This window comes from Neodiprion pinetum, chromosome 6, assembly GCF_021155775.2.
Source record: "Neodiprion pinetum isolate iyNeoPine1 chromosome 6, iyNeoPine1.2, whole genome shotgun sequence".
Taxonomy (NCBI): Eukaryota; Metazoa; Arthropoda; class Insecta; order Hymenoptera; family Diprionidae; genus Neodiprion; species Neodiprion pinetum.
In genome coordinates this window covers 206,261-231,498 of record NC_060237.1, presented here as the reverse complement: position 1 = coordinate 231,498, position 25,238 = coordinate 206,261, and the positions used below count along the sequence as shown (strand labels likewise).

Below are 25,238 nucleotides of genomic sequence, written 5' to 3'. Positions count from 1 at the left end.
GTGATGAAAGAGAGTAGCAAAATAGATTTGGATTAAATTAGCTTCGTATAACAGTCGAACGGATTTTTCTTACGCAAGCAAATTGCAATGTGGAAAAGAATGACCAATTACGTATATACCGCTTGTAATGCACTTATTATACATATCAAGTAAATTTATAAGGTAAACAATTTTACTTTAGCTTTAGTATGTACGTATGATATGTTTCAAATGATGGTAGACACTGTTTTTAATTATTCCCTTTCTCTTTCAATTGTTTCAGCTGACAAACGCTGACGTGAGTACTGACAAACGCTTCTTTGGCTTTCTTACTCGGAATCAACAACGTGTTCAATATTGGGCCAACATTCTCTGTATTACCCGTCAATTGATCGCTGTGTAAGTATACCGTATGGTAAATAAAATAGATGAAAGATGAAAAGAAAAATGGAAAAGAATTTTTTCCGTTCATTAATGACTGAGTGATTTTTTCATTCGTTGAAAAATTACAACGTCGTCGACTCTCGAGATATCGTTGCTATTATTTTTTTCACCGAGGGTGGTATACAGAGAATAACAATTCTTGATACTCGTTTAATAATACTGTAGGAGATTCTGTTAACTGGACCCAAACTGCGTTGTGACGCGTCGCGTCGGTTCGCGGGTTGGCATTTTTTCACATCCCCGACGACCATCTCGTTGACCACTCGAGCTTTTTGGTGTAGATTCGAAATAGCGCGTGTACAATACAACCATATACAGGGCTAAGACGAAGCGGCAGCAGGTGCCCCCGTAAAAATTGAAATTTTACCCGGGTTATCGACCCCTTGGCCAGTCTGCATGCAGCAACGACGGCGATACCGTTGGCTGCATATGCGCGTTACACATCTTCGTCGGGAATCAAACTGCCGCCCGCTGCCGCGGTGTTGTGTTTAGGCTGGAAATATCGTACACCGACAAACGGTCGTCTTCGTCGGAAACTGATATTTCTGTGGATGCCTGCGCGTGGAACGAACCATTCGGAACGGAAACTTTTCTTTCCGAAATTTTGTTTATTTAATACAACGTGCTCGAAGTATACAATACCTAGATGCGAAATGTATCCACGGAGTTTTCCCTTTTCCTCGGCCATGACTGTCAGCTTGCCCATCACGGTGCGCTTTTACAGCTACTAAAACGTCAAATTTATGTCCGTTGTCTATTTTTCTTTCCCCGCAGGCTATACTTTCTCACTTTCTATCAATATTCTCCTCTTACGTCCAGGTCGACTGACAATCTGTATTTCTCGAATTAGCCTCATTTCAACATACCCACAAATATTCAATTCATACTAACTTCGGTCGTTTGTACAGATTGATGATCTGTTGGATTTTATTATAGCTGCGGATGCAATTACGAGAATCGGGAGACTCCGTTGAAATTTTTTACAACTTTTCCTTATTTCGATTTCACAAATAGTTTTTCCCATTAGCTGAATTTGTTAAAAAAATAATGTGCGTATGTTTTATTACTTGGAAGAAAATGAATAATATAATAATATGACTCGACGGTGACTGTAGAAATTAGTCGAAACTTTGATATTACATTTATTCAATCAGTCATTTACGATTAACTCATCGTCATTGTAACATTGAAAGCCTGGAAAATGGTTCGCGGAAACCTGGAAACATTCTTTACACTTCGAGCAATAACATTGTTACTCAAGACGCCAGTGCAGGACGGCGTTATCGATTATTATCAAAACCTATCGATAACGAATTTATCGGGAATTGATACGTATCTGTAATGTGTACTTACGTGTAACAAACGAGTCGTGGGAGGCTTCCATAATCATGGCGTAGTTTGCAGCTTAAAATTAGCCTGACCGAACTTACCGTGAGATTCGGTCTTTTTCTCGCGCGAACATTCATCATCGTTAACACGTATCCGTATGGCGTATTCTAACATCGCTGTAGGTATTCGCCACAATGCCTTTACCTCGTTTCGCTTCGTTTCATTCTCGTTCGTCCGTTCCTCCTGACGACGATGATGATGATGATGCTAATGGCCGGCTTCTGCTATTTCTGCTACGATTTTCGCGTTTGTACCTCTGATAGGCGGCGTACGGTTTAATTACGTTTTTCGACACCTTTATACGTCGTACCGAATTACACATGCATTGTTTTCCCAATTAGACAGGGTCCGAATCGGTGGTACTGGATGCTGAATTTAAGGGAAGGCGAAAATTCTCCCGTTGTCTGTTTTTTTTCCTCCATCAATTTCAATTCTCGGCATGTCGTAGAGAGATCTCGTCGTCTGTTTGGGCGGCCGGTTATCAATTTTAATGCCATTGCCACACGGTAAAATTCAAATCGCCTTACTACGTTTCGTCGTAACCAAACGAACCGCAACGGAGTTGCAAAATTTGACAAGACAATTTCGCTTTAACCGGTACGTGAAACATACATATACGTATAATGTTGAATTCAACAGGAATCATATGGAAACTTGTTAATTTTTGTCACTAAGAAGTTTATTAAGAGTGGTTACAATTATACATATATACGTATATAATCATGTCTGCCTTGCAGTGAAGGAATTTTAATTAGCCTTATGCGGTTGTTCTACCCACGTTAATGTACGCTTTCAAATTATATGTAGAATACGTACATTCGTAATTTGAATCGTTATTATCCGGGGTTGTAGTCTAACCTCTCGTATCTGATGCAACTTGGCTTTGTAGCTTTAGGTGTATGACTGAATTATATACCGCTGTTGCTGCTGCTGTTTGGTACTGCAGTTGTATCGCGTTTGATGAAGCAATATAATATATACCTTGTACACATGTATATCTCGCATCTTGTTACATTATATCAGGAAATTCTCACAACGTTTGCATTCTTCTCGATTCCCATTTAAGAACAGAGCTCGAATTATAAACTTGCAAATATTACTTGAGAAATTACAACCGTTTCATCGCGGTATTATATAGATGTACATCGATGGAAATAGGTTATTGAATAAAATCCGGGTTCTTCTACTACATTTTGTTACGATTACGTAACGATTTTCGGAGTCATTACGTCTCTGTAACTGATTTGTTGATAGTGAGTTTATACCTGCGAGGCATGTGCATATTGCATACAATACAACGTGCAGTTGATATGATAAAGTGTAATTAAAGTCGGTTAAGAATACTCGGAATAACTTGTCAAAGTAACACGTCACTGCTCTATACATATAACATGTTCAATATAAAATATCTGGTATATGTATAAGTAGAATATAATCTGATACACATATATATTCTACTATACGTCGTACATATACGTACAATTATACACAAACAATATATACAGTATAGATAATAGATAATAGATATAATGTTTCTAGAAGTGTGTCAATTTCTCGTTATAACAGGTATGTACAAGGTGTAGGTAAGCATGGGTGTATACAACACAGGCAACACACGGCGCGCGGTGGCAACGTCTGTAAATCACCGCGCGATTCGCCAGATGAGATAAGGGACGGTAAACCACGTCAGGCTTGCACAGCGAACCGATCGTATTCTTCTACACTATTATTGTGTTTTATTATAGCTTCGCTTAATTTTTCCTTGCCTCTTTTTATTTTACTTGGAGCTAATTGTTATTCAACGATTTATAAATTGCTATTGCCGTCAGCGTATTGCACAACAAATCGAATGTTCTGATTCTTTCGATAACAATCCCCGAAACTCCATACATCGTAACGTCACGTCATGCGTCATTACCTTTCGGGTCATATACAGGTACTTCGAAGCTCTGCCATATTCGCTCGTAATTGATCGCACTCATCGATCCCTCGATGCTCTCCTCCGTCATTCCCTCGATCCATGGCCTACGTACACCCGGTTTTCACCCTGTTTTCTCTGCGGGTAAGAGAGAAAAAAGATCGACCTGAGTATACTCAGCCACCTTTTCCTATGTACGCTGCAGGGTGTAGGAACTCCACTCAGTTCGAGTTACACGCGGCAGCCGCGTGACACGAGAACGACATTAAAGCCGCGACGGAACAGGCGATTTTTGCTTTATTTTTTTTTTTTTTTTACTTTATTTATTTATTTTTTTTTTTTTTTTTTTTTCGTTTATTTTTTCGAGTTGTACCCCACCCCGTGTGCAGGTGAACTTCGCGCTGCAATCATCAACCCTGCGGCAAAGACATACGGCATTTTTCATTGTCAGCGCATTAACGGTTGACGTCCAAGTTCCTTTGTTGTAAATCATGCAACGTCTTGATATTTCCCCATTTTCAAATCCCCGACGAGTAGTCACTTCTCGTTCTTCGCGTCTCTTTTCCCACCCCGAGTATCACCCAGCTCTAAGAGCTGAGTGGCTAAACCTGTTCTCCGGCACTCTTGTTCTTCTTCAATTTATCAACGCTGCCTTTCTTCGTCCACCTTCTGCAACCTCTCCCGTTATGAAACCCCTTGCATTTCCATTTCATGTCACTATTCGTAAGTTCGTGTAGGTATGTATAATATGATGCAGAGTATACACAGAGTCTTTCTGTAACATGAGGTTACTGTTTCTCCAGACGAATCGGGCTGATCGATTGCTGAGCAATTCCAATATGAATACGTGCGTGTTATTCCGTATTCTGCGGCGAAGAAATGAACTATATAGAAGCTCGGCGATTTATATTGAGACATTAACGATTCGCGGCTCGGGAGAAAAACGATGCCGCGAATAGATTTTAGGGATTCCTCGATCTTCTCTTTCCACCCGTATCGACATCTCCATGCATCTGTAACCATGCCTTCAGAACCACCATCCTCTGACTGATTGATATCTACTTCTTTATGGCCTGATGTAAAACTCGAGGAAAAAACGTCGTTAACGACGATAAAAGAGGAAGAGGGAGAGGGGAAAAAAGCGAATGAAAATTCGATCCGATGACCGCTAACATTTTGTCTCTTAAAGCTTAGCCACTGCTGCTTCCGGTGCTGTTGCTGCTGCTCATGCTGTGTTGCCCTCGGTATAAAAAAAGTTGCGATTCCCCGGAAATTTCCTGCTGCCCCTCATATACTTCGCCATCATCTTATTCGGCTCGCGCTGTTGAACTAGTTTTTCTGTTTATCAGCCAATTTTATTTTTACCCTTAATCATCTTGTCGCAAACGTTACACAATTTAGACTCGGGACATTATATGCAATTGGATAGTAAGTCGTTCGCTATGATGTTGAATCCGATAAACGTTTCGTGAAATAATGATCTCTCGTGAGCGTGATAGTGTCAACGTTCCTCGAAAGCGGAATCGATCACAAATAATAAAAATGAGTATAAAGAAATCATTTGTCGACTGATCAGAGAAAGCGAGTATCCGTAGCTTAGAAGATCAACGTCAATCATTGTGAAATATTTTTACTGTAAAAAGAAAAACGTGCATTCTCCGGTGAAACGAGTCTCGTTAAATTAGCATTGCAGGAGGATCAGGATCAGGATTTGGATTAGGTAGCTGCACGCAATGGCAGGCGGGTGGATCTGTTTCTCATCGTCAGGGTTCTTGTTGCCGTTGCCGACAATGAGTAATCTTACTTTTCTGCAGCTGATGAACATGCGCGTTTGCATGCCAGGGTAGGCATACCTACCAACCTACCTACATACATACCTACCTACCTACCTACCTACCTACCCACCTACCTACCTACCTACCCACCGCAACATCTCACGCGGGTGATTGCAAATTTATGCGCCTGCTAAATCCCGCTGCACGGCCAGGAGCCACGCCTTCGGGTCACTCGGATAACGCATCCGGCAATTAGCTCGACCGAGAACGGTGGGTATACCTGGATAATCAAACCTTCTTCCTCAAGCATATCTATCTCTCGGACATGACGAGGCTTAGGCGGTCGCTGATCCCACCTCCTCTTGCGTAGGTGCACGGGATCATTCTATCCGTCCATGGATTAACTCTGGTACTGTTTGTACGAATCGAGAAAGTCCCCTCGCGATTGATTAGCGCAGGCTAATCGTGAGCTCAAGGCTAAAGTTGCAGCGATTGTGCACCGCCATGGAAATTCGCAGGGTCCGATTAGGTCGACCGAAGCATTTTCTAATCGTGTATAAGTGGTTCGTTCCTTTCTCTCTCTTTCTTCTGCCATTTCACACCTCGGGAGAATCTTGGATCCAGCTGGAGGCAACCTTCCACCATTTTACGACCACCATTTTTCCGACAGAAGACAATGAGAGGACATTTGGACTCGCGTGTTAGCGTTTCTGCAGGTTCCCGTGTTCCTCTTCAGTCGGTTAGTCGGTTAGTCGACTCTTCTTCCTCCGTTCCTCCTCCACCAAGTACATCAACTGGTCCCTGAGTATTCAACGGAACGTTTTTCCGATAAAACTGCTATACGACACTTCCTTCCGGAAAAGTAAGACATTCGTAGCACCTCAATGTAATCTCGTACCCTGCCGATCTTCGTCGCATATTCAAACACCACGGTGTAAAAGAATGCTGCTCAACTCGGGGTTTAGTCATCCACCGATAACCAATATTACTCATCTCATCGAAGTAAATCGGGCATCTTGTACACCAGCATAAGATGTGTGACCGAATTTGCGTCCATCCGCATCTCACAGAGTGTGGTTTCATTTAACTCCGAGTTTTACTTGATTCGGAACTTTTGCGCCTTGTACCTTGTTGCTTGCTTGGGAGTAGACAGTCTGTCGTATCAAGTTACCGTATGTACACCTCACGTCGCACACAAGTCGGATTCGCACGGTGGAGGTTCGCGTGAAACAACCGGTCGGAGCTGAGCTACTGTAAAGAGTCACGATGCGAATTCCAAACTTTGCACCACAATGGAACTACAACTCTCAGCTGTACATGACACAACCTACCTTGCAGAGCGTACGACAGAAGTATGGCTTTATGTCTATAATGAGGTTACACACATCCTTGAAACTAGCAATATGATGCATTATGCATGTTGTTTTATTACACTATACTCCGCGTGCTGTCATATCGGGGCGTCGTTGTTGTTTGTACTAACGTGATATTTTATCGCCGCTGACCGTGACGGTTCGTGATTCAGGTAGGTATGTCGTCATCGGTCCCGATACATGCCCACCTCGTCTCTCACCGCCGATTACGTCACGAACTGGGTGAGTCCGCGTGTTCTTCCGTTATGTACCGCACACACGGCACGGCGGAGGCATATTGTGTTCAGGCTCGCTTCGGACATTTCGTCGGACTGCTCCAGACTATGACACTTTTTCCATATTATACCACAAGCCTTACCGAACGATCGCGCACTCTCGGACCTTGGTGTAAAATTCAATATTACGTACCCGGGCAGACGGCTGATCGGCCAGCCACCGTTTTCGTATCGATTGCTATCTCGCTTTAATATTTCACTAAGAAAAGAGAAGAGAGAGGGCGTATATGAATTCCGCAGTACCAGATTATAAGGTGGGTGAAATTCAGGCTTGCGTATGTAGGTATAGCACGTTCGGTTCCAAAGATCGCTCCAATACGTGGCAGTCGCAGCACCCACGCTTTGCCTTAACTAAAAAAAAAAAAAAATGAACAAAAAAAAAGAGAAAAGAAAAAAAGAAAACATCGCCGTGACGATACTTCTTCTGTGGTTTCATTTTTAGATATCAATTAATTATTATTCGGTATCTTTCTCCTATACTAACGCGATACCCTCCCATGATACTCACTGCATTCAGGCAGAGAAACGATGTTGCGCAACGCGTGTCGTGCACCGTTGAACTCTGACCTCTCTCCTCACTGTATGTGCCAGCCTAGCTCTCGCCTCTCTATGCACGCTACATATGTACGTTACGTGCTTATATATAAATTGTCAATTTAACTAACGCTCTCCGCAAAACCACCGTGACTGCAGTCGGTTACAGCTGTATACTTAACTCCGCGTTAGAGCCACGAGCAGCGGGAATTCACTCGGTCCTCGCGTTTTAGGGTACAAATGTACCTACCATACTTTATACCTGCGCACGGTACACACATTCGCATGTATAAAAATATTTTCCCACATACCCTCGACTCTTTTAGAGCCTTTGTCTGAATTTAGCGACCCGTTCCGCAATTTTGTGCACTGTTTTTGTTGTCATTCTTTCTAGTTGTTATATCCCATATATTTCATTTATAGGTGTAGGTATGATGCAAAAAAAAATTGTTTTTTCTTCCTGAGTGAATAGCAAAATGAAAATAAAACAGTTTCATCTCTACGTTTTTATGTTTATGGATACGAGTATTTTTTTTTTTGTTCCTTGTTTCACGTTAGCGCTAAAGCTGGAGCGCAAGATAACGTTGCAACGTTAATTTCTTTTTTCAAAGTAATTCGAAATGATACAACCTTTCCGGTGTGATATTGCGAATAATAATTTTTTCGAGGTCAGTTTAGTGATGTAAACTCTTTCGTGGAATAATTGTCGTACATCTTGGGTTGTGCAGGGCTGAGAATTGTTTCTATGAAAAATGAAGAACTTAACAAGCACGATGCGACCCCAAATGGTGAGAGATAAAAAGTTGTAACAATAATAATAATTCCAATACATCATGCCGCTGGTGTTGCCAAACGACTCGCCCTAACCCAACCTACTTCATAACTGCAATAATATTGTTCCTCCTCTCGCCCGGCCGGCAATTTATTATAAATTATTCGTAAATTAAAAGACTCGTCATGATTATCAACCGTCGGTATCTACAATCGCCCGAACGCGACTCGTTCTCCTTGCTCCTAATTTTTATTTTCAATCTTTCAACTGTCGACACAATGTACTATTCGTTTGAATTATGTCACTTTTTGTTTCTCCTCCAACTGGAATGTCAGGCGGTTAATGCTGCAGAAAAGGGTGAAATATAATTCGCATATTCTGATGAAATATGTCAATTTCAATTTCGTACAGTAATTGTTTCAATTGAAAATGAGTGCAAGACCATTAAGCTAACGAAGATTCTTCCGCGAGTTCTTTTCACTCCTCAACGGAATGATAAACTGCGTGGAAATGAATGAAAGACAGGTCTGTGGATATTGGAGCAAACTTCATTCGGAATGAGACATGAGAGGTTCTCAATGAATCTCAGTGAAACCTGTGCGAAGATTTATTTTCGTTGGCGCGTAGGAACGATGGCAAAACGGATTAGCGTTCTTTACTACTATAATGCTAGTTGTGCGTACAGAACCAGACACAAGCACTTCCGTGTGCGTGATTAACTCGTCCGTTACTGTGCGGGACGATTCTGGCGACTGTTTTAGCGTTTTTGCTAATTCATTCATGCCTGTTCGTTCCTTGGTTTATCGATTCTGGGCCGTAGCCAACGGTCGTATGGTCCAGCCTCTTAATGACCTTCTTACGCCGAGAAGGTACAACTGTATGTACATCGCGGGTTGTCTGGCCTTTTTTTCTTTTTACTAATTTTTTCTTGCATCTTCCTCGTGCTCCTTCTTGGCCTTTCAGCGATTTAGCCCGACGCGTAAAAACACTTTCCTACACTGTCTGGAGAATTCGAATATGGAAATAGAAAAATAAACACTTGGGCGTGACTTCTGAAGTCGGTCTTCTCGAGACTGTGACAATGATAATAACAACGAGCAGTTTTTCTATCCTCCTTCGGGTGTCTCGCTCAATACAAAGAGAATTACGCTCTCTTAAGGTCTGTCCTAAATTATTCGCAAGATGAGGAGAACGACACCGCGTATAATAGTTGGCCAACTGAAAGACAAACGAATAACAAGGGTTTGCTCGTTGTTTCCCGGGTAGGCACCTACCCCAGCTTACAACACAAAGTCGAATAAATAAGTGTACAGCACTTAAAGTCTAGCGTGCGTCGGAGAATTAGACATCTTGGGTGAACAGCCGGTGTAGCACGAAGAGCTCATTGTCCGTCACAGAGAGACTCGAGAGTTTCTTCACGTTGTACTTTATACTCCGGCAACTTTGACGCAATGCCGATCCGGTGACAGATACACACGGGTGAAATTTCGATAGCTGAAAACTCACGAGCCCGCGTCTCTTTAATAATCTTCTCAGTTTTCTTTTCAACGTTGAACACCAAGTTTGCCGACGGCTGGACTCCTCGGTCATGGGTAGAAGTTTCCAAACTTGCTGAACTTCCAGGCCATGTGCTTATGTGGGTGACTGACGATGAGTCACATACCGATTGTACCTATCCATCATGCCTCGGCGAACTTCACCGAGGGAGAATTGGCAGCAATAAACCTGGAGACGTTCTCCCTTATACCCACTTGTCAAGGAATTACGGACCTCCCTGGCTTTACTTCTGCAACTGTCAGACCTCAGACTTGGCTCATTTTGCTGCGTTCCTATTTGAATGTTTCGCGTATGCCACGCGGTGACAGCTGCTGTCCAACCGTGACAGGAAAATCTGTCATCATTCCACTTCGCTCGTCAGTAAAATCAACAATTCCCTCCCTTTCAACGTAGCTTGCTCTCAATACTTTATGCCATTCTGCTCTCACGTTGCACAAGTATTGTTTACGGTTTGCTGACGATTGAAATGTTATTGATCAACTCGCCTAGTATGTCGCGGTCCCCGTATCATTAATTCAAACTTAAAAACTCTTGACAATGAGCTAATGGCTTAACGTACTGGCTTAACGATTCGCAGTCGTTCTGCCTCGCGTGTTTGACCCATTCCGGTTCGAACGACAGGAGGACAGACCATGTATGTACCTACCTAATATTTTGTCGAACCCTCTGATACATCGGCTGATCCATTCCAGCGCTGATCACTTGCACTCACTTCACTCTCCCTCATTCAGTCGTCCATTGTGAATATCTACGATTTACTCATTGTTGTTTAATGGATATCGCGTCACGAGATTTCATTCGCTGGGAATGCTTCGTTCATCGTCTACTATAAGTCATGAAGTGGCGTCGAGTATCGTTATAGTATCAATCATCACACCATCGCTCACTTACATACGTCGAGTGCTATTTACCTCAATTCATAATAAATTCTCTCTCCGTCATCAATACCATGCAGGGGCACATTATAAATGAGGCTACAATCATGCGCAGAAATGGCAGATTGGCAGGTGATAGGGGGGAGTAGAGTGGCTAGCGGAGGACTGTCTTTGAGTGACGAGGGCTGAATATTTCATTTAAATTCTCTGAGGGGTTGGATCGTCGAATCTCGGAAGTCACGGCACTGCACGGGGGTGATGGCACTGTGTTCACTTGAGAAATATCACGGAGGGAGGAGTTTTCGGCGGCCACGGAAAGAGAGTTTGTAAGGTTGTCGACCAGCCGCCGGACGGCTTGAAAGCTGCCTGCCTGCCTGCCTGTAGCGCAGCATCTTGAAAGATATTGTATAACTTGGCCCAAGATTCAGTCTGCAGTGCCTTCTTCTGTTTTAAACCGCACCGTCTCTCCTCCCTCCTCTCCAGCTCGCAGACGACGTTTTATTTTCACCAAAGTATCTGCAAGAGTTTCTCCCTCCTTTCTCCTCTCCGCGCCCATTATAACCATGTTTTACTCTTCTGCTGTTAAAATATTTCCACGCTTATACAGTTGGCGACTTTTTCTACGATCCTCTCTTTTTTCACTTTCCCTCTTATTCCTACACCACCCGCCACCTTTGCAAGCTGCTAACATCGTCGTCCTCGTTGTGCCGTTTCTTCTCTAGTTGCCTCCGGGAAACCCGTAAGTCAACTTTTTCCACTCATAATACGCCGCCATGTGTCGGGGGATAATTCACCGGGACTTTTGATCCTGGGATTCGAAAAACAACGGTCGCGATGGTGTCAAGTGACCGGAAATAATTCCTCGAAGATATATCGTGTCCTGTACACTTTCCTTTTTATTTTCTCACTTCCTCTTTTCGGTCGATCCTCCTTTCCCTTTTTCTCGTGTCGCCCGTTATCTGCCTCTCCCGCAAACGCGTGCTATGTAGTTGCGTAACCGTTTCTTTTTCTCTTTTCCCACCTCCTCTCCTCCGTATGGAGTTATGTGGCTGTATTATCGTCCCCTTAAACCATTCCAAAGCCGGTGAAGTCGCGTAGGGCCTGGCCTGCAGGGCACACATGCGTCATTAGTGTGCACTGGCTCGCCTCGCCTCGCCTCGCAGTCGATTCGAGCGAGCATCACGTCCGTCCCCGATAAGATTGACTCGACAAATAATTCACTGTATAGTTGGAAGTCGACTCGACTCCGTTTAGCCGACGACAGAGAAAAACGACGGGTGAATATAACTCGAGGGTATCTTTATCTTATCATCCTTATAACGCCTCTGCAGGGCTTGACGCGCCCCAGCCGATCGCATCTTTCTCACTCACCTTTTCTGCCAATCATTTCTCTGTCAATTCATGAACTTTCAACTTGTGTGTACGTAGTTAGAATCGACGTTTCGCATCGAAGGCAGTGAATATGGCATCTGTTTGCACACGTATATCGGTACGTGATCTCTGTACTTAGGAGACAGAGCTCAGAAATGCATCAGCGTTAATACGTACGAGTATATCGCGTAGGCATGCAACGACACGCGACGAACATGTATTTACATGTTTTCATAGTTCTGTAACCGAATCTCGTCGACTCTAGAGCCGGGCGATTTGATGTGCGCAGCGAAGTGGACAGCGGATCCTCCACCTCCTCGAAAGCAACATCTCCAATTCTCTTCTTCACGCTTCTCCTCGACGATCCTCATAGCACCTTTCTCGCGGTGTTTGCCAGTCACATACAAGCGTCATACGGATGAACTGGTTTCTGAATACTTGAAAGTTCGTCAAGAGCTTGTTGTCATTTTTGAAAAATGAGAGAATAACAAGGAGCGAAGAAGTCAAGTTCAGAAGCATGAGAAAGCGAACGTTGAAATCTTTTCGAGCGTACGGAAATAGAGGCGATATTTCGGAACGACAACGGCAACGGCACCGTAGAAGCGGCGACTGCATGGGGGGATCATTTAGCCATACCCTCGGGGCATAACCAGAACCGAGAATAACGTCCCATAAATTGTCGAAACTCGTTCAAAAGCGTCGCTGAACTCTCCGGCTGTAGCTGACGGTGCTGATGTTGCGGTGAAGAAAACGACGCAAAAAGTTCAGACAAAAAGAGGAGGGAAATTCATTGCGCAACGGCGCATCGACACCGCTGCACACTGGTAGCGACTAGACTCCACGCGCCACATAACACCTACCGTACGATATCAGGCCGCAGGATGATATCCACGCAAGTGGATTCGGATGACACAGATGCGCGTTCGACATGGACGCGGGTTGTTAGGTACTCACGGCAAGCTGCTGTGCCTGCCTGAAATACAAGTCTTGATAACACGCATGAAGTAGAAAAGAAATATTTCATTACTGACATAGCAATTCGGCAATTTCATTATATCTTAATGTTTCATGAAACATTGGTTAGCATAAAATGTTTTGCTGAGCTGGCTGAAAATTCTGCTTGCAGTGCCGCAGCAAAATTTGTATTGTTTGTCTTTCGGTTTGTTGTATATAGTCTAGAGTAATGAATCTCCATCGCAGTTCAGGTGGCACCGTTTTATTTCATCTTGTTTCATCACAACACCCTCGAGGTTTAACATCTGGTAAGCAATCGACTCGCAATCAGTGTGGCGCTTTAAAAAATATCGAAAAGAAAAAACTGCTGAATACAAATTATCTCGATCGTCTATCACTCGGTTGGTTGCATCGGTTCCTTTTTGAGATGCAACGCCGTGCAGCAAATGTTGCGTCATTCGTTCTAGGGCGGTTAATTGCGCAAATGATTCAAACGGTAGAATCTATTTAAAAAAAATTGGTTCGAGCTTGATATCAGCTCAGCATTAGCTTGGTCGGGTAATTAATCGGTGAGTTTCCCTATTCGATTTTTACTTTCATCGCGTTCTTTTCTTTATAAGAAAAGAAAGAAATGAAAAGGAGACTTTTTTCTTTTCTTTTCTTTTCTTCTCTTCTCTTCTCGTTAACTTCTCGTTTGATGATTTCTCGGGGCGTCGAAAAGGAGGGCGAGTTTCGTTCATCTTCGAGCATTAACGTTGAAATAAAACACACGCACGCGTGGCAATGACGGTGGTGACGAATCGATAAGTGGGTACTCTCTCGCCTCATTTACAAAGATTCCGCGCAGAGCAAAAATGCGGGATCATCCTTTTGCAATGCTGTGGTAACAGCAGCAGCTGTAGCTTATTCCACACGCTTGCACCGTGATGCGGTGTGCTCGATCCTCCGTCGTCGTATGACGCGTGCAGTAATATGCGTGACGAGAATTTCGTAACTCGCATCGCGAGGGACGGTTCCACGATGATATTCGTCTTCATCTTCTACTCCCTCTTTTTCCACCTCTTCATGATCCACCCGCGCGAACGTTGAGAGCTTTGTAATTCGCGAAATATCCTCCCCGCCCTCGGATTTTATCTTCAATGCCGCGTGATTATCGGAAACGAAAGCGTTTGATGGAAGCGGGTGTACTTATACGTATACGGATTGGGGTTTCTCTACCCTCCAACTCATACGTCTTGGTTATTTGAATTTCCTTCTTTATTTCTTTCTCTTGGGTATAACTTCAAGGATCTGACTTAAATTTCACGACGTCAGTCTAACGCCATGCGTTGACTTCAAAGGTATTCGGAAATGCTGTAAAGTCATGAGCTTGGGATTTTGATTGAAACGAAATCTGGATTGTTTGTATATATAAGTACACGGTTGAATTTTAAGATTTGGCTCGAAAGCTGTCTCTGGAGAGCTGAGCTTTATTACTCCGGTTCTCTTTTTCGTTGTTAAAGAGGAGAACCGAGCATCAAAGAGTAAACGCGGTAAGCCTGAAGAGAACGAATGAGCGACTCACTCTCATTTTCCGGGGCAAATCTCTGATATTCTCTTGGGGCTCGAACATCGTGTTCGTTTTACCAACAAGAGGGCAGTTCTTGGGACATGATGAAACGATTTTTCTTTCATATTCTTTGTCTTTGAATGATCGTAGGTATAAGCTGACATGAGCCCCCGTTTTCATGCGGAAGAGGCGTGTATCCGACAAATAGGAATCGACCGATGCTCCTCATCTCTTCCTCTCCTCCTCATATCCTTTCCTCCTCTCTCCTCTCCTCCCCTTCTCCCCTCCCCTTCTCCCCTCCCCTTCTCCCCTCCCCTCCTCCTCCCCTCCCCTCCTCTCCTCCTCTCCTCCTCCCCTCTCCTCCTCTCCTCCTCTCCTCCTCTCCTCCTCTCCTCCTCTCCTCCTCTCCTCCTCTCCTCCTCTCCTCCTCTCTCCTCCTCTCTTCCCTTCCACCGCACTAACGCATCGGTCGTTTCAATCGAGCAGATCGCTAAATCGCAAGATCGCGATAACTGTACGCGGGCTCGCCGCATAAGAAGTCCTAGGCAGGGCTCGTCGCAATCCGTCAGTTTGCCAGCAACAATGCATCCTAGTCGCTGATTAGATGCAGACAAGACGATAACAACGGACAAGCAAAACGTCGCCGATGCCACGTTGCACGGGCTGATTGCCGGTCGGAAAGGGAAGGAGTAAGAGATAGAGACAAACCTGCTATCCCAGTCTCTGGACCTGCATCGCTGCGCAGGTACAATAGGCCTACAACGAAACAGTAAATTCGACGTCCTCGCGCACGATAGGTATGAATCAGATGTCCGCGGAAACACGTGGAATTCGAGCGGACCCGAGTTTTTCAAAAGTTTACTCGTCTCGATTTTTGCATTTATCTAGTTACGTTCAGATCTCCTTTCCCGATTTCCTTTCATCGAATGCATAATGTAGCGAGTTCGAATCTCGGAGTTCTCCGGTAGTTCACCGCTCACTCGCTTCTCATGTATAGTGAGAGTTTCTTCTTTCTTTCGGTTCAAGAGAATATAGCAGGACGTCGCCGTCACTGCAATAAACCAACCTCTTTTGTAAGTTGTACTCCAACGAATTTACCGGGGAAGACACGTACGGTATTACGAGCGGTACTTAACTGATGCCGCACGGCTATAATGTGTGCCACTTGTGGCTCAAAAGTTTATGCTGCAATTGCAATTGTTAATCAGTACCCAATTCAAGCAGCGTACCTACCAAGCCTTCGTGTCAGCGTATTTGAAGACGGCGACATTCACCTGCAGCGGGATAATTTGTCGGGTAATTATTATGACTATTCTGAGTTTGAGATACATTCACGTTTCTCCCGAGGAGGAGATAAGGACGTCTGGACTCGCGCGTTTTGAAACACCCAGTATAACAGGGCCGAGCATCAGAGCGCGTTCACACTCGTCAAACCAGTTTATCGGTTGTTTCCTACTCGGGGTTGAAGACGCGTTGAAGTCCCGAGCAGAAGAACCTGTGCCGCTGATTCAGGTTGCGACTCAAGGGTACTTCCCTGTTTTTGTGGCAATCTCAACGAATCGCAAAGCCTCGCCGATTCTCAGTCTGAAACTTAACGTCGAAGAAGAGGATTTAGTCTGAAATTTAATCGCGTCGACTGCACGAGCGTGTGGCAAATCGTGACATTGAACACCATCGGATCAGGTTTTTATTTTGTCTTATTGTTAGAGAAGAAAAATCCAAGCGAATAATGTGAATGATTGTACAATAAAACCGGGCAAACGCGATTGATAGTCAAGCCTCATCTTCGTGCACGAACAAATGCGGCTGAATTGACACCCTCGCTGATTTCGATTAGTGAGAGATCTTGTCAGGAATCGAGCGTGAGGTGGTTCGGTCGAAGGACTGGTTATGATAATCTCGTATTGAAAACATGCCCGATCAGAGGTTAGCGGAATATTATTCAAAGCAAAAAGTATCAATTACGCGAGTGATCTCCTCTGCAACATTTTGCATGCCTACCTGCTTCAGCTACCTCGTTGCGATATTACTGACAGTTACGAACTCCTCGAAGGAGGAAGCACAGCGAATTGCAATAGTGACGAGTACTGAGGCGGCTCCACCCCTGCGACGATGCCGACCGCACCGCACCACGGCTTGAACCCTGATAATATCCTTAACTAAAATCTCTTTCATTTATTTATTTATTTATTTATTTATTTATTTGTTGATTTGTTCATTTGTTTATTTATTTATTCATTCATTCATTTATTTATTTATTTATTTATTTATTCGATCGATTGAACATTTCCTCGTACAGCTTGTAGAAGCCGTCGAAGTTGAGTAACCCAGCACTGCGGAGAGTCAATTTGGAGAAGGCGCAAGATCATCGAGGTTGGAGATCGATTGATCGGGGACCCGTTAATCGATCGAAAACTCGATCGTGTTTATTATACATCAGCGGTTCGTCACGCCCTTCGACGGGAGTGGTATCAACGTTTGACAATCGGGATGGTCGAGCGTTGCGAAATCTGGTATTTCTGCCTGCCAGCAGCATCGCCAGACGATCGAGGAAGCCGCTGGCAAACGTTTCTTCCGGGGCATTTGTCTGCATATTCCGTTTTCGAACGATATGAAACCGATCTGGACAAGAACCCCCGACGGCTCTTGAGTTTGGGCAGCTGCTTACGCGTTACAAATCCCGAGTTTTAGGATCAAGATGATAGGATAGGTCTTATTCACGGCGCAGAAGATCCACTCGACTACTGATAAATTGACCGACTGCCTTCCACCACGCGCCCTATCGCCTGGTTGGCAAATTCCTGCTGTTTAGATGGTGAAAAATGATTCTCGGTCTTCTGTGGTTTTTCTATTTCTTTTTCTTTTTTTTTCTTGCCAAATCCCGATTCCTGCGTCAAAAGCGAAAATGCCGCGCGTCCTTTTTCAAACGGCGAAAAATCGACCGACGATGCGAATTCAAGTTTCCTAACCCTTTCAGCTCGAGTTCTGTCTTTTTTAGCGGGTGATTCTCTCCGTCGCGTTTTTTTCAGCTAACCTCAGCCTTCTCCCGACCAATTTAAATCATTCTTATACGTACTTTATTATCACTGCTAAGCGATTTATTTTTTTTTTTTTTTTACACGCCATCTTCTCCGTGACAAACTTCGGACTCACCTTTAGACCCTTCCGAACTTTTTGGATGACGCCAAAATATCGGACTACCATGTTTTTTATCCAATCTCAGTTTGTGAAAGGACGTAGATCATGATAATTATGCTAGTGCAAAAAACTACTCAGATTTTAACAATCTCTTCGACTGTAAATTTCCTCTGTCGAGTTTTATGAGAAAATGCGAATAATGAAGAAAAATATTAAGGGTGTAATTGATAGTGAGAAGCCGTTGAATTAATTACCGTTGCGGCACCGTCTAGCAGCGACGAAACAAAAACGCAACGAAGAGAATGAAGGAAAAATTTCGCGACAGAGGTAAAATGGCGCTGAAAAGTAAATCCAGAAGCCAGAGGGCAAATCTCTTACAATTGATCGGTAATTTGCGGCCGACGCTTCGACACTTGGACACCTTTGACACTTGACTTGAATTTGACACACGGACAGACTTTTGTCCGTACATCTTGTTCTCCACGAGGCTTATTAGCTTACGATACGCGATGCGCCGCTCATCGGTCGTTCGATCCTCTTATTTTTCTTCTTCCCTTATAATCCGGGCAACAGAGTTATACCTCCGACTAGACGGTGGTCCGAAGTTTGTCCGAGGTCACGTCGTTCCTAAACCGCCTTCTCTCTTCTCCTCCTTCTTCTCTCTTCTCTCCTCTCATATTTCTTCTTAACGATCGTGCCGCCGCCACTTTTGTCGCTCCTCTTCGTCGTTCGTTCGGAGATGGGAAACACGCGTAGAGACGAGCCGCGCACATTTACCTGGTATAACGTGCAATCGTAAGCGTATATACCCAACGTCAAAACTTTTGTAATACACTATTTATCAGTGGTCGCCGCTCTCTCGGTGACAGCTTGTTCAAATTTTCCACACTCCTGTAGAATACGTATATTGTACCTCAGACGTTTCACATCTATCCGGGTGTTACTACAGCCTCGCGAAAAGATGAAGAGCCACGGTACCGATTTACTTTCAATGCCTAAACTGGGTTGGATCTCACTTTCGGCTTATTCGGCATTGAAATACTGACGGCATGGAAAAATGAAAAATGAATATTATTTCTGTACTTCGATTTGCTGGTGGGTTATCAAACGTATTGAGAAATTAATCGATTCAAGATTCATAGAATTTTATTCTTGCTTGTTTGCATGTAATTTATTTAATTTTTTTAACGCCAAAGGAAACGGAACAGAATGACTTCCGGCGATAGTCTTCCCGTCATGTAACAGAAAAAATATGTTCATCTTCTTTCCCTTCTTCTACCCTCTGAACAAATAAAGTATCGCATTCCTTTGCGTCATTGGCAGTATGCAGGTATTATAGTAAACGACGTCTATTTTTTTCCTCGCGTCTAGTTATCTACCGTTTCTCTCCAACTCCGCTTCCTCCTCTTTGAGATTCTTTATCTCTGTAAAGATATTGGACGGGGCGAGAGGAAGGCTCTAGATGTAAATCGTGCCGAAATGGCTTCGTATTGTTATTCCTTTCTTCAAGCGATACACGCGACTCGTTGTCGTAGTCATTGTCTTTCCTTACGGCTTTGGAAACGAGCCTTTTTTCAACCATCCTCCTTCCTGAAACGATCAGACCAGAAACGAGACCACCGTTGAAAACTCCGTACCTTCTCCTTCGCCCCTTTATGTCACAATTTCGTAGCCCCGCAAGAAGCCCCTCGAAGACTCGCGTACCCGACCCAATGCCCGTGGAAAACCGAATCCTCAAGATTCACCCTGCAGGACACTCCTTTGGGTTATCCCAACAACGATCGATGCTCGACGGGGCTCGACGCGAAGCAGTTGATGAAATTTCCCTCGAGGGCGTTGTTAAACCGCGCATATTTCGCCAAGTCTGACGTGTGCTTTATTATATTATACTCAGCTTCGGACTCTCTGTCAACTTTTTTCTCACGCTGCAACGATCCCGCCCGTTAGTATGCTGATGTTAACGGTGACTGATATCTGACAATCACTAAGCGACCCTTGGACGCCATTACCGAGCTTAGCACATTGCGGAGGGTGTGGCTTCTTTGTTTGTTAATTAATATCGGCCACCTTACAGCCTAACGCTTAACGGCTGCGTCTCTCCCTCTCTCCCTCCCTCCCAACCTCCCTCCGTCCGCCTCTCGCGGTACTCTGTAAGCCTGCCTCTTTTCCCCTCTCCGCTGAACTCTCGAGCAGCAAACCGGTGGACCGGCCCTACGCTTTCGGCATAACTCGCACCTTTTCGGTTTCACGGAATTCAATCCAGGGTACGACATGCCACGGTGTTTTCAGTTTACAATCCAGTCAGCACTGATAGGCACCATTATCGCGACGGCGTTCAGGGTCAACGGATATCCTTTTACTTCAGCGATAGGGATAAGATTTACGCACTTGAAATATTTTTTCTTCCTTCCGTCTCACCTATTTCCAGTTCTTCTACTGCTCGATTGCACTTGGATTTTCGTTTACGAGATGAGAAAATTTCTGGAAAACTCTATCGTAGATCGTGCATCGGCACTCCTCTCTTGCACATTGTGCTGACTACAACAACGGTGGTGGGTTTAGCGGTAAACCAGGTCACCGCCGACCTCCGCTTTACTAGTTTCATTAGTTTAGGATTACCGATTTATGGGGTTGAACTGAATGCTGACTGATATCGCGCATGAATTTAACTCTGCAGGATCACCGTTATTATCCACACATCGCGGTCTCGCATACACGTATATAAAGATACTGTTTGGAAATAGGGTTCGCAGATTTTTTTCTAAAAAAACACGCTCTTAAATTGTCTAAAAGGAAATAAGCCGCGGTTATGTATGAATAATTCAACGTAATTATCCACAAGGTCAGAATCAATTAAAATATGTTTCATTCTTGTACCCAACTGATGTTTTTTTTTTGTACTTGCGATGGCTGCGGTGGCTTTCGAAAATTGTTTGAATTACAGAAAAACAAGCTATACAATTAGCGGCGTTACACAATTGTACGTCTAGAACCTGCGTCTCAAATCTACCGTAATGGCTAACGCGCCTACTACACAATCCTCGATGGGCAACGACGCAACGTAGCGAGCGTAGGCGTTTTGCTATGAGAGAGAAAGTGTTTTCCACTATGCACGTGTGTGTGTCAGGCTTGTGTGTTCTTTTAGGTTAGCGAATGACAGATATAGCCGCTGCGCATACACAAACAATCCTAGTATACGTCACGTATGCGATAGTGATTTATGATCGATGTTTATAATGTTTATTTGGTCATTTATAAATCTCTTGTAATCGAAGGCAAAATTTAAGACTTCGAGAACGCGCGTGTCGCTGACTCCGTTACGTTTGACGTTTTGTCATGCGATATGTAATGCTACACCTGCTGGTGAATTCTTTATGGTGACCCTACATAAGCAGTTACTTACGTAGGTATACGTACCATATAGGTGAAAACGTACCCCATGGTCGGAACTAGACTCCAGACAGCTAATTACGCCTAACGGTACGCCGCCTGCTGGCTCGTGTAATCAAATTGAAACGATTCCAACTGACTAGACAACTTTTAAAAGCCTTTCATCATCCAGTGCTCAGGCTTACCCCCCTCTCTCTCCCTCCTTCCCTCCCTCCCTCCCCCCCCCCTCTCTCTCCCCCCCCCCCTCCCCCTCTCTCTCTCTCTCCCCCTCTCTCTCTCCCTCTCTCTCTCCCTCTCCCTCTCCCTCTCCCTCTCCCTCTCCCTCTCTCTCTCCCTCTCCCTCCCTCCCTCCCTCCCTCCCTCCCTCCCTCCCTCCCTCCCTCTCTCCCTCTCCCTCTCTCTCTCATCCGGTATATTTTAAGGTCTGTTCTATATACATGGAGGTAAGATAGTGCGCAGCTGGCAATAAGTCTGTGTAAATTTATGTACATTTTACTAACCTTGCGGAATTTCGTTATATACTGAACATCGCAGATTATACGCACACATTATTTACAGATAATGCCAAGTTATTTTACTTGAAATAATAAGCTCCTGTCACGGGATCATTTTTTTTTTCCTTTCCATATCATCTACATTGATGTCGAGAATTTTTATCGATCAATCTTACCCAAACCGGGACAATTGTGATCGATGGCACATGGGGGAACCATAATTGTAGGTAAAGGAAACAGTGAGAGAACAAAATTATTAATAATACAGCTCGATCGTAAAGCGATCAGTTGTACGGAACTCTACTTTCTCTTTTATCTTCTTTTCCCTTCTTTCTTCCTAATCGTCCGTCACAATATCAACTTAGGTATGCCCATTCTGCTCGATAGGCACGCCGTCACTGCAGGCTTCGAGAAAAGAAAGTGAATAATGGATATATATGTATATCACCACATACAGACACGTTATACAAATGCGCGTTAGATACGCTCAGAGATGAACAATAAAGGTATGGAAAAATGGAGGCACGTGGATCTGCAAAATTTGAATAACAAATCTATTCGTTCAGATGCTGAAGATAATGATATAGGGCATAGAAATCTTGAGAAGTGTCCAGACGTGATCACGAGATAAACACGCAATTCACGGTATACGCGAGATGAATAAAAAAGCTAAAACGGAGAAAGACGGAGAGAACCGGTTTTCACTCGCCGCATAAACAGGCTACGGGAGACAATTTTCGCTGACAGTTATCTAGTCCTGTACATTTGCCGAGTCCCAAACTCCACTTTGCTGTACTAGTAGCAATTCCTCGGAGGAATCGAAGTCCCTGTTAACCCTTCATTAGGTGCGTGGCTACCGTAGAAACCCCAAGCCTATAATTTTTTTATTCGCCGCTGATACAAAATATTTGCGGCTATTTATTTGCTATTTTCAGTACTCTCCAGGCACGTTCCAATAAACCCATTTCCTATATCGACGCGCTGTTTTCGTCATTCATTTCGCAGTCCATAAGTCACTGAACTTCGTCGGGGTCTCAACGGACCCGACACGCGTACCGGGGTTACTGATCGTAGTTTATAACGGCAACGAGTATTATCTGTGGTGCAGAATTGAACGTCAAGCCATTTCTTGACTTTGTTTGCGACAGCTAAAATTTTAACGAAAGTTGAAGGTCATATTGATGCAAAGTAGGGAATTTATAAATATTCATTCAGTTGATTTTTATCGTCACATGTACTTTTTTTTTGGTCAAATAATGCTCTTTTTCCAAGTCGATAATAAAATGTACTCATTGATTAAGACATTTTGCGCCATGGATTATTTTCGTTGTTCATATCTTCGTCTGAGCAACTATGGTAAAAAAGGGACTATTTTTATGCAAAGAAATAGGTTTTTTTCTTCGATATCGTGCATAGTGGTCAAAATTTCAGTATTACAACGTATTCCTCTCCTCCCAGTCATGCGTATTATTTCTTTTTTTCTCTCATTTTGCTGGCAAATGGCACTTCATCAATTTCAACGTGTTGTATTAGATATGCGGAAGAGGGTTTAAAGGATCGAGGAATCGCGAATTTCATTCGTTCGCTTACCACTCGCCTTTCCGCCAATTCCACGTCGTGCATTCGTTCTTTCGTTCATTCGTTCGTTCGTTTGTCCCTTCATTCATTGATTTTCATTCATTTCTATTTATCCCCAGACGCTTTAAGGAGCATTAGAGCCGGTGGTGCCAGGTCTTTTGTTATTATAGCCACGGTCACGAGTGATTGCGGTAATTACGTCGATCCGGCTGAGATGACGGCCTTCCTCGTGCACACCGCTTCACACTTTCATAGACGTTCGCATCCACGTCGAGACGCCGATCGTCTCCTACGGGACTGCGAACGTTTTCGATTGCCCAATACACCTGCCGACCCAACTACTCGTCGCTGCTGCCGGACAAGTCCTCCGCCGCTCCTCCTTCTTCTCTTTCTTTTGCTATCCTTCCCTCTCCTGCAAGTCGTTCGCCCTCGAGGCGAATGCACCGTCCGTACGAACGTTGACCCCGGCTCACTGCTGCTGTTGCTGCTACTGCTGTGGCTGCTGTAGCCGAGAAGAGAAGAGAAGAGAAGAGAAGAGAAGAGAAGAGAAGAGAAGAGAAGAGAAGAGAAGAGAAGAGAAGAGAAGAGAAGAGAAGAGAAGAGAAGAGAAGAGAAGAGAAGAGAAGAGAAAAGAAGAGGTTCCTCCGCGGTTCTCTTGGTTGCGTGCAAGCCTAAAAGAATAAACCAACTCTACGCAACTTTCGTTTCCTCTCACTCAGGGCCGAGGAGGACTGAAGGAGAAGAGAAGAGAAGGAGCCACGTGTATGTTCTGCACCAAGCACGAAGTGTAGAGGAAGAAGAGGAGGAGGAGCGCACTTTCTTGGCCTGGTGAAACCGGACCCTGAGACATTCCCCCTCAGCTCGCGTTCCCTTTCCTTCCCTTTCCTAGTTCCTTTCTTCCCTTGGCCTGCAGGGGTGCCGGGGGAACTTGACTCGACTCGACTCTGTGACCCGTTGAGCTACGTGACGAGACGATAAACCCGTGTCAAAACCTCGGTGCTTATCCGGGCCAATGGCGCCGAACAAACGGAAACGTAAGACCGAGCTTCCGCCGTTCTTTGCTGACGCAGCCCTTCTCCAGCGAGTAGTAAGAGTGCCTCGTGTCCGCTCGCCACGCAGGTTCCTTATACTCGCGTTCAGGTCGAGGATCAGAAATTTATGAAGCACTGATTGCGGAAATTTTAGTCACGTAGTGTATGGCTGATGTATACACACACACACATGTATGTATACGCGACCGGCATTAAATTAACCATCGCCCGGCTATGCTCATTTGATAAATTTTCAACGCTGTTACCTCATCGTTGTCCTAACAGATATTATATGTATACATATATACCTAATGCATATGATTACTGGGTTGGATACAGGCGCGAATGGGGGGGCTAGATTCTCGAGACTCGTTTGTAACGCGATGCGGCTTGAACCTCGAAAGTCAAGACGCCTCTCATACGGTCTGCAGAAAAAATAATTCTCAACTTCGAGTTACTACTCGTGATAAATTCACCCAAGAATCCCGCAGACGCGACAAGTCCTTGGAGAGAAGAATGTCCTGGTAAGAGAATTAATCAACAATCGTCAATCGTATATGCCGTTTCAAGAACGTCGAGAACTGATCCTTCTCACAATTTTCCTCAAAGTGCGACCAGCTTGACTGGGACCTTGAGAAACTCTTGGCTATTTGCTGGCACGCAATTCTCCGCACGGACGGTTAATTAGTAGTGCTTCGTAGTTACCTGCGCCCTCCTCCGTCTCCTTGGATAATTTAATAACAAGTGTCCGCGCAATAGGAATTCGCCAAGGTACAACGTCTTTCTCGTTCTCGAAGAAGGAGAAGAAGACGAAGACGGCTGGATGGTAGCCGGTGCACCGT

The 25,238-nt window shown here is 44.3% G+C and overlaps 1 protein-coding gene across 9 annotated transcripts in view; it reads left to right on the top strand.

Annotated features, from left to right (window-relative positions):
- kug (kugelei) overlaps nucleotides 1-25,238 on the top strand; it is a 235,591-nt gene that overhangs the window by 31,922 nt on the left and 178,431 nt on the right. For 8 of the 9 annotated variants that reach the window (XM_069136825.1, XM_046633697.2, XM_046633696.2 and 5 more), the window contains exon 2: nucleotides 263-277. The gene's annotated coding sequence lies outside the window, so the exon portion shown is untranslated. Of the gene's footprint in view, nucleotides 1-262; nucleotides 379-25,238 lie in introns of all 9 variants that reach the window. The other variant, XM_046633694.2, reaches the window with a different exon arrangement.